Genomic DNA, 11,038 nt, shown 5'->3' on the forward strand with positions numbered 1-11,038 from the left:
ACATACACCAACCCTATGGAACTCTGGCTTACCTTCGACACATCCATTTTTTGGTTTGGACTTTGGACTCACTTAAACAAACTCACCTGTTCACACCTTGGGACTGAGAATTTGGAGCTGAGTAGTAGGAATCATTCCTGCAGTTAAGGGTTACTGTTGTACTGTGTGAATTCTATTGGATTGTATTATTGAACTGGATCTGAACAAACTTGAATGTGGTGTTATTAACAGAAATTCAGGTTAAAGGGTGCACCCGGGAATTTGATTATAGAACTACTTCAAAGAGTGAAATACTCACTTTAAATTTGGAAAGCAAGCATTTCATGCTGATGTCATAGCCTGATTGTGATATCAATAATCGCCTTATTCATTACTTGTTTTATTATTGTACTTTTTCATTTTTGGTACCAACCAATATTATTTTTATACATATCTTCAAATATAAGAAGCCGGCATCATCTTACATCTAATCCTTGGTCTGAGTCTCATTTTAAACACCTCACTTTTGCTCCAGCAGCCGAACCAACCGACTTAACCAACCAATCAGATCACGGCCCTACCCATAATCCTTCCTGTGTGCTACACATACCTCTGTTAGGTCGTGAATATCTAGAGTGTTTGTATTTCCTGTTTCTGTCTGTTGCCTGTCTAAGTGGCTTCAGTCAGTTCGACCCTTTGTAAATCACATAGTGTGATGTATGACATAGTGCACCCAGTGTTGGGCGCTCTTTTGTTTGAGCATTGCTTGTTTATTTACTTTGCATTATTGTAAAGCATATAGGTGCTGACCTCCTTTTGTTCTTTAGTGTTTTTTGAGCAGAGTAACTGTCTTTGGACAAGACCCTCTTTTGTTTCTCCTTTGTGTTGTCAGCACCTATATAGCCTCTTTTTGTTGTGTTTTCTTGAGTCAACTCATTTAATTAAACCTTTGACTTGAACCAGAATTCAGTCCTTTTGCCACCTTCATTTCAATCTCAAATCACTTGTTACTGCCTTACCTTAACGAGCTGGGTCGTAACAAAAGGTACAAAGCAAATGTGGGACGATTTGTTCCACTAGCCATTATTGATGTAAGGCAGGGGTAGCCAGCTTAGCATGGATCTGGCATTGTTTTCTTTGTAACGTTCAATTTAGATTTATTGTTTTACCAATACTCAGGTACACAGGTTCTTTGCCGTCACCGTAACTTACGTGTCTCACATGCTCACGTGCGCATGCTCAAAATAATGAGCGAGCACTTGCTGTTGGCCAAAACGGAGACAAACACACTGGAGATGGCATCACACAAAATGCTGGAAACTCAGGTAAAGTTTGTAGTCATGAAGTGCACATTTAAGACCCTTTATTAGGTTTCTTGTTTTAAAACAAGAAACATAATAATTTTTTAATGAAATATTTGGGGTCTCTTTTGTCCTCCTTGCGCCATCATATTTTCCTCTGACCAGTGTGTTTGCATTTAAGTGATATGATGTCTTAATTTTATTGTCCTTGGTTATGGAAATCCCCATGACCCTGTACGCAGGATAAGCGGTTGATGATGGATGGATGGATGGTTATGGAAATGAGAACTCAGAGTGAAATTGTGTTCAAGCGATAGTTGATAGTAGATTACAGGCAGATAGTGTTAAGCATTACACAAAATATGTAAAACCACACATTTTGTTTAGACAGTACATGTGTCTTCAAAGCGAAACTGACATCACATTAATAAACATTAACAGATTTGAGTTAAGATAGTGGAAATGCCAGCTTTTCTCATCAAGAGAATGTTATTTGCTTTTCTGAATAGGGTTACATTCTGCTCATATCCACCTACAAGCCTGGAGGGAGTGCAAACTGTAAGACAGCTGTTCAGTATGTAGGTGTGATGTCTACATTTGTGTGTGTGTGTGTGTGTGTGTGTGCGTGGACCAGTCACAGGATGGTCAGTGATATGACACAGACGCTGGGAGCTATGACAGAAAATGAAGAATTGGTAATTCCCACAGAAAAACTGTATTACACTATGATATGGTAAGGGCAGGAATGTTACACCCCATTGCATTTGATCACAGCTGTAATAGTGCTGCTCATGGCCACCTACATGTGTACGTGATCACTGTAATCTTGTATATTCCACAGTTGTACTATTATCAACACAGGCGTTTCAACATCCAGAATTGAAATTTGGCCCATTATTTTACAATGTAGCCTGATAGGCTTCATCTTAATGTGGCGTGCAGACAGAAAATCCCTGGTGTGTCTGATGACTGGTTACCTGTGCTGCAGAGTAAAAGTTTGTGATGGCGGTGGCAGAGGATAATGGGCTATATGGGTTGAAATATTGAATCCAAATTTGAGCACTCCATTTGTAGTTACTAACAACATCCAGCTTCGCTCTGAATGCAATGTTATGTTTTCAACTCCGTATATGGTTCAGATTTTTGCATACAAAACTTAGTTCAATCATTGGATACCTGTGAAAAGACCAAAACTAACATTATAGTCAGAAGCAGTGTCTGACCTCCATACATATACTATAACCCTGTCTGTGGCAATCAGCCCCAAGCCCATTGGTTGGCAGTGAAAACAAAACTTTAAATATGTAGTTTCACTGTTAAAAAAGGCCCTGTATTTAACAAATGTTGCTCAAACCGGAAGAAATATTAAGTTTAATTATTAAGGACATCAGGATGTTGTATAGGGCACCAAGTCAAAATAAACTGTTCCCATTTTCTTTGTAATTTAGGAACATGTCACCCAGCCAGCGCTGTAGTTCACTGATATGTTTTAAAATTTTTTAGAACAGTGGAGAACTGTGGCACTGTGAAATAATTTATTATTAAACTTCTATATCAAGCTTTGATCTATACAGGATCAGTTTATTGTAGGCTTTTAAATTCATTTGTTCTCATTAAGAAAAATATGAAATATTGGCAGTCTTGTCCTTTAACCTCTTTGGTAAAGACAACTGTCAGAGTCTGATTTAAAGATGGAGAGTTGATTTGTGGCATTAAAAGCTGGAGAAAGCTTGCAGCACAATAAATACTTTATTAAAGAAGGGAGACCCCAGAAACATGTTTTTTCATCTTGTCCAGAGTTCCTGTACATAAAGGAAGGTATATATACTAAATAGTTTCACCCAAGGTACAAATTATTTTTAGTACTTCCAACGGCGAAGTTCACAAGAAATAAGTATGAATGTATCAAAAAGCTGTGTATGTTCCAGTAATAAATATGTTGTGAATCATGGTGCTGCAAGGCACAACATCAAAGGACAGTCCTCACTGTGTAAGCTGACATTGACAGTTTGGAGATACACAAGTGGAGTCTAATTCAATCCCAGAACTGGCCAGCTGCCTTGGAACATTCAGAATTATTAGTTGTTATAAGTATTTGTAGCTGAACATCTGGAAAATAAATTATTTTAGATAAGAAAAGTATTAGGCAAGAGTAAATATTGCTGTATGACATCAAACAAGCAGTGGATTTGTTGAAGTTGTTTAAACAGCTAGTTCTGCCAGTTCTCAAAACTGTCCAATTTCCTTTTTTAAAGTGGCCAATTAGGATGAGGATATTATTGTATGGTCCTCTTCAACACACACACACACACACACACACACACACACACACACACACACACACACACACACACACACACACACAAATTTATAAATATATAAATTTTACAATACTGAGCTAAAAACCTCTGATAGATGATAGCAATTTACCTTTATTATATATAATCTCATAACACTATATAAACTAAATAAAATTCCAGGAGCAGTCATGGCAGACAGCAGCTGGTGTGGCTTGTCGGCATGTGTGTGGAAAAAGACAGGAAAAAGAGGGCGAAAAACAATCGGAGGGTATTGCTGGTGACCTCTCTGCATCTGCACTTCCAATGGACCATTAAACACACAGTATCCACATTGCACTAGTTAGTGTGATGCATGAGACAAAACACATAGACGTTCACTTGCATTTACCAATTGGAATTCAAAGCCTTGACTCCAAAACACTGCAAAAGTTTATTTTGGAAACATTAACTCAAACACAAACATTGTTACATGATGGCAATCCAAGATGGCGCTGAGTATAGCTGCCTCGGTGTTCGGTGCGCTTTGTTTTGTTTTTGTGTGTTAATTCAGTTTTCGGCTATGATTCCCGGTGAGGAGCTCATGAACATCAGGGGAACAACTCCAGCGGATTTAATTACCACTTTTCTTGCGTCATCAGTGGACTATTATTGGACATTTTGGTGAAGGGCTCTCTCGCTGTCGTTCGCGCTGTGAAGCGCTGCAGGAGAGGGAAAAGACCGCACACCGCTACCGGCAATATTTCTCTCCAACGTGCGCTCACTGTGCATCCCCCGTGACTCCTTCGCTCAGCTTCAGCCTCAGTCCACCACTTCTTCCCCTCCCTCATCAGAGCTGGCCAGCTCCTCCCCTCCTCTCTCCATCACAAAGAGGGAAGTCAACAGTCTTTTCAGGAGGCAGAAACCCCGCAAAGCAGCTGGGCCGGACTCTGTCTCCCCATCAACCCTGAAGCACTGTGCTGATCAGCTGTCTCCGGTGTTCACAGACATTTTTAACACCTCACTGGAGACATGCCATGTGCCAGCCTGCTTCAAAGCCTCCACCATCATCCCTGTCCCCAAGAAACCAAGGACCACTGGACTAAACAGCTACAGACCCGTCGCCCTGACCTCTGTGGTTATGAAGTCTTTTGAGTGCCTTGTGTTGTCCCACCTTAAATCCATCACAGACCCACTCCTGGAACTCCTGCAGTTCACCTACAGAGCCAACAGGTCTGTAGATGATGCAGTAAACATGGCCCTTCACTACATCCTCCAACACCTGGACTCCCCAGGAACCTACGCCAGGATCCTGTTTGTGGATTTCAGCTCTGCTTTTAACACCATCATCCCGGCCCTGCTGCAGGACAAGCTCTCTCAGCTGAACGTGCCTGACTCCACCTGCAGGTGGATCACAGACTTCCTGACGGACAGGAAGCAGCACGTGAAGCTAGGAAAACATTTTTCTGACTCCAGGACCATCAGCACCGGTTCCCCTTAAGGCTGCGTTGTTTCCCCCCTTCTCTTCTCCCGGTACACCAACAGCTGCACCTCCAGTCACCAGTCTGTGAAGCTCCTGAAGTTTGCGGACAACACCACCCTCATTGGGCTCATCTCAGGTGGGGATGAGTCCACCTACAGGTGGGAGATCGACCATCTGGTGACCTGGTGCAGCCAGAACAGTCTGGAGCTCAACGCTCTGAAGACCATGGAGATGCTCGTGGACTTCAGAAAGAGCACAGCCCCACCCTCCCCCATCATCCTATGTGACTCCTCGGTCACCACTGTGGACTCCTTCCGCTTCCTGGGCACCATCATCTCCCAGGACCTCAAGTGGGAGCTGAACATCACCTCCCTCACCAAGAAGGCCCAGCAGAGGATGTACTTCCTGCGGCAGCTGAAGAAGTTCAGCCTGCCAAAGACAGTGATGGTGCACTTCTACACCGCCATCACTGAGTCCATCGTCACCTCCTCCATCACCATCTGGTACGCTGCTGTTACTGCCAGGGACAAGGGCAGGCTGCGCATCATTCGCTCTGCAGAGAAGGTGATTGGCTGCAATCTTCCTTCTCTTCTGGACCTGTACTCCTCGAGGACTCTGAGGCGAGCAGGAAAGATTGCAGCTGACTCTTCAGACTCTCCCCTGTGGCAGGAGGCTGCGGTCCATCAGGACCAAAACCTCTCGCCACAAAAACAGTTTCTTCCTGTCTGCAACTAGCCTCATTTAACAAGGCAAACGATACAAATGTCACCTGCACATGTAAATACCGTTTCATCTCGTGTCGGGCTCAGACCTGGCAAGTCGCACATATTTGTTGTTGATTGTTGATCTTTGTTGTTGTATATTTTTATGTTGTCAATTTATATATTTATATGTACACAATTCTCTTCCGTTACGTTACTACATTACTGCACGGCACAGACCCAGAATAATGCACATGTATATATCTGCAACGTTGTTCTTCAATTCCACATTTATTTATTTATGTTGACTGTATGTTTGTATGTAAAACACTACTTGGCAATTACTTCTGCAAATTTTTTATCAAGTATAGAAATGTTGGAATGAACCCTCTAAATATTATACAGAAATGGGCTAGCATATCGTTAAAACAAGTAATGAGATCAGAGAAATGTGTGTGGCCGTCTTCTCAGAGCGGGTAGGTTGTCCTATTATAGAGAAAGCCCTCTCACATTTATGTGATGTGTGTTTGTGTTGAAACCACAAAGCTTTGCTCTGTGTGGAGAGACACACATCCTCAGAGACTCCTCTTCATCCCGCCTGTAAGCTTAGTTAGCTGCATAATCACTTGTTTGCCTCTGAAGAAGAGAAAGGAGGTTTGTTGAGATAAAATTGTACTCATGGGACAGCATCACACGCCCCCCCCCCCACACAGAAATGGCACTTCATCCCTACAGTTTCAGTAGGTCACTGTAACTGATGCCCATCTCTCACTGAGACAGAGGATTACTGCATCTGCCGTCCATTGTCAATCACACATCCATCAACTTTGTGATGTTGGGTGTAACTTCCCGGTTAACCTGTACTACGAAAGGTGGATAGGTGTTACCCGACGTCTGTTGCCATGGCAATTTACGCTGCATCTCTAAACTGCTCCGAGCAGGTTTTGTCCGTGGTTAACTCGAGGTTACCCTGTACATGTGGACTTCACAACACATCTGTACTCAGTGTTAATGATGAGAAGTAGGATATTAATACACACAACTTCATCACATATTTTCAGATTTCATCCTGACTTGTTCCACTGTGGTCGCAGCTGAAATTAAGTTATTATTAACACAACAGTATTATATTCATACAGCGAGCCCTGCAGTCTGCAGATTTTAGGCAGGAGATCTTAATTAATTAACGCGACAGTTTCTGAGATGCAGCTCATCTGTAGGCTATAATTGATTTCTCTTAAGTGTATTCACATATTTACGAAGCCAGGGTGGGGGTTAATAAACCTAAAAATCCTAGATGAAAGTGTCAAATTACCAGAACAAAAATCAGAAATTGCCTGAAATTAAAGTCACAAAAAATCAAAATCACTCTGGTGTTTTCTTCTGAATACGCCCTATCCAAAGTCTCTGAGGTGCATGATAATATAGTGATTGTGGGCGAAACTCACAAGTATTTCCTTGCTGCTAAATTCGATTGCAAAGTCTAATATAACTTTCCACTGCATGCATACTACACGGCAGAGGTGTGTGTGTGTGTGTGATGTTGCAGCCTTGCAAAGTGAATTCTTAGTCATAAATGTGTGACTATAATGTCAGAGAATATTCAAGTTTTACTTGAAAAGTTAAACCTTGAAATAAATATTTGTCTCGGATTTTTACCCCTCTCCGCTGGCTCCTTTTTTTTCTATTACAATGTAACTTATGTGCAGTTGTACCTTTACATCTTAATCATATTACACATAAAAGAAGAGCCCATAAAATACAAAACAGAGATTTGAACTACAGTTAACACTGTGAAGATATTTAAGCAACAAATTTACTCAATGCGATGCAAACAAGCCTCCCTGGCCTTTTCGGCTGCCACGACATAGATTTGGCCGTTAAGGTGTCTTTAAACTCCTCATATCCTGACACAATCAACGTGCATTATTCTAGAGAAATATGGAGCATGGCTGTTGCGACAAAACTCTGCCTGCAGGGCTGAATGCACATCAATTAAGTTAACACGGGGTTAACACCAATTCAACTAACCAACATCTTTTTCACCGTCGTAGTACCTTTTAACTCCAGTGTAGGCAGTCAGAGTTTGTCAACCCTGAGTTGCACTGCACCTTCTTCGTGGATTGTCTGCATTTGGGTCCACACCTTGGACTGCACTCAGCCACCCCTGACAGTTTATCCATACATCCATCCTCCCTAGGGTCACTGAGGGCCGGGAACTATCCTTGTGCACTGGGCAAAAGGAGATGAATCCAAGGTTGCTATTTATAGTAATCACAGGTCTACAAAAGACGATTGTTTTCAGTATAACTTTCTCACTCTCAGAATCGTATCTTACATTTTTTCTCTGTCGCTTTGGAACATTTCTTGAATCATCCTTAACATTTGCAAAACAGTGAGTGCATTTCTCGAAACAGATCGTACAAACGGCACTATCTCCCAAAAGTAAATCTTTTCCTTGTGTCATTGTTTCCAAACAAGAAGTCATATACATTTATTCATTTAGCTGACGCTTTTATCCAAAGTGACTTACAATTGCTATATATATCAGAGGTCGCACACTTCCGGAGCTTCTAGGTCAGATATATGGTGGATGGTCACAGTGGGGAGTTGAACCTGGGTCTCTCACACCAAAGGCTTATCCACTGTGCTGTCTCCACCCCCCCAGACCAAAAAAAGAAAAAGACAACAGAAGATACATACAACGTAATGAGGCAACAAAAATACATAAGGGGGAGACTCTCACATAGATGTTATCTGTAAATGTCACATCTGCATTCCCATTTTACAGATACATTTACATTTCCCCCTTCTATGATTCCTTGGTCACTTTAGGGAGGTTTTGGTCAAGAGACTGTTATTACCCAAAGACATGTGGGCTCCTCTCAGACCCTTCACCCTCAATAGACATGAGACACTTAACAAACACCACAAGCAAATAACATTTACATGAGTTGTTTATGAACACATATTGTAAATGTATTGACATACTAGTTTCCTGTGCTGTGTTGCATTTAAAACCATGTATCAGAGAAAAGGAGCATGACATGCCAAGTTCCAAAAGGCTCATTCATTGAGCCTCTTTTATCTGACATTGACTCGCTTCCATTGTTCCATATTATGCAAAGCTCTATCACCATGCAATTAGTATACATTTCCATTGATTCTTTCTACAAGTAAATTGAACAAATTAATGATGAACGTGCCTACACTTCCTTGAGCTAAATAAAGACAAGACTGAGAAAACTGTTTTTATCGTGACTCTCTCTCTCTTTGGAGATCAAAAAGAAGTCAGAAATCCTCCTGTAGTTATGGACTCATAATAAAATGTTAATAGCTACATCAAATCAATTACAAAGTCCGATTTCTATCATATCGAGAAGGTTCATGTCCAGACATGAAGTTTTTATTTTGCTGTAACTGTCTTTTCTCAGGCCTCCCAAAAGAAACACAAATTTAGCTCAGTCAGAGAGCTGATGCTAGGATCCTAACAAAGAGGAAAAGAACTGAACACACCACACCTAGTCTCTCTGCATTGGCTTCCTGTCTCTACATAGCTCAGTGGTTTAGTACAAAACACCATCTAGTGTCTCTAGTACTATGGACTTGTCTCTAGTACATCTTACGTCTGCTATGCAGAGCTAACAGTTTTCTGGGCCCAAACTAAACATGGGAGACACATGTTCCACAGAGCTGGTATTCATCATTATCTACCCTACCTTTGATTTATTTCTGTTTTTAGACCGTAATGTATTTTAAAATGTTCTCTATTCTTTTAAGCTTAATTTCATATTTGACGTTTTGAATGCACATTGAATTGCCTGCATGAAATTTTATTTATAAATAAACTTCCCTCACCTTGCCATGTCTGGTTATATTTTATGTATGCTAAGATGGGCATAACACTATTTGTTTATTTTCTTCACCTACTATCTGGGCTTGAATGTGTCCCAACATGCAAAGGGCAGAAGGTGGGAACATGCAAACAATATTGATATAGGCTATACATGGTGACAACACAAAGTTTCCCTTTCTTTTTTTGGAGCTTAGATGTGGTCTTGACTTGACTCGCAACTTCTGTTATTCTTATAATCTTAGATCATCTGTGTGCTGCCTTTTCAAATGCAAAAAAAAATTGTGAAACTACAATTACATAATTAAATCTTACACATATTCACCGACTTTATGACACTAATGCGTCCTTGTAGCGTAGTGTGATACAAGCAATGCAGATAGCATGTAGTGTTACATTTATTCCTAAGAATGAATAACAAGTCCTCAAGATCTTTACCTGGTTATCTTTTTTACACTTGAAACATTGCATTCCTGAGCTATACTCATGTCTTTCTTTCTCTGACTCCTTCTGTCTTCTGTGCATAAGGACTACATTGTATATTTGTATGTATGTATTTGTTAGGCTCCACTCAGGGACTGCAATAGAATCTGTTTGGCTTTGCCGCCACCAGTATATCCCAGTGTGCAGAATGAGGGAAGAATCTATTTCCTTGGTGTTACTTGCTTGTAGGGACAGATATATACATCTGAACAGAGTCCCAGAGCAACACGCTGTCCCACCTTCTAAGGGTACTGTCAGCCATACACTACAGAGCTGCATATAGATGGACAAATAGGAAAACACACATATAAACTTATTCAAACAGCATAGGGATTTTCTTTAAATAAATAGTACCACTGTGAGCAGAGAATGTTGTGGAATGTCTCTAAAGGCCCCACATATTTGCTGTCTTCCTAAAGAAAAAACAACACTATGAAATAAAAATGCAGGATCCCTCTGATCACATCTATAAGATACAACAAACTGTCACAAAGGGCAGATCACATGGCGCACATGGAGTTCATTTTACTGCTGGAAATAAACTGCCAGTCCTCTACTATGCTCTCAATTGACTGTGCTTTAAACAAAGGCTTGCTTCTCCTCGAATAATGAAGTCTCCATCTGCTGGGAAGGTGTGTGTGTGTGTGTGTGTGTGTGTGTGTATTGTGTTGACTACCCATCTGCTGACTTATGTAAGGGGGTTTTAGTGTAAACACATTTCCATGGTCAGAAAGGTGTCAAGTCCCCTCTTTTCATGCCTCACCTTCACAGCTCATTTACTCCTTCCACAGGATTCAAATAACAGTACAAGCCACCAATAAGAAAAGCTTCAGAGTTTTTTTTCTTCTCTGATAAGCATCGGGCCTCACCTTTTGGCCAGGAACATTTGGAGAAGGTGAGGCAATTACTCACTGAGCCAATAGTCTTTTATCAGCCATACAACTGATTATTTTTTTTTTTTT

The sequence above is a fragment of the Micropterus dolomieu genome, linkage group LG04, assembly GCF_021292245.1.
Source record: "Micropterus dolomieu isolate WLL.071019.BEF.003 ecotype Adirondacks linkage group LG04, ASM2129224v1, whole genome shotgun sequence".
NCBI classification, from domain to species: domain Eukaryota; kingdom Metazoa; phylum Chordata; class Actinopteri; order Centrarchiformes; family Centrarchidae; genus Micropterus; species Micropterus dolomieu.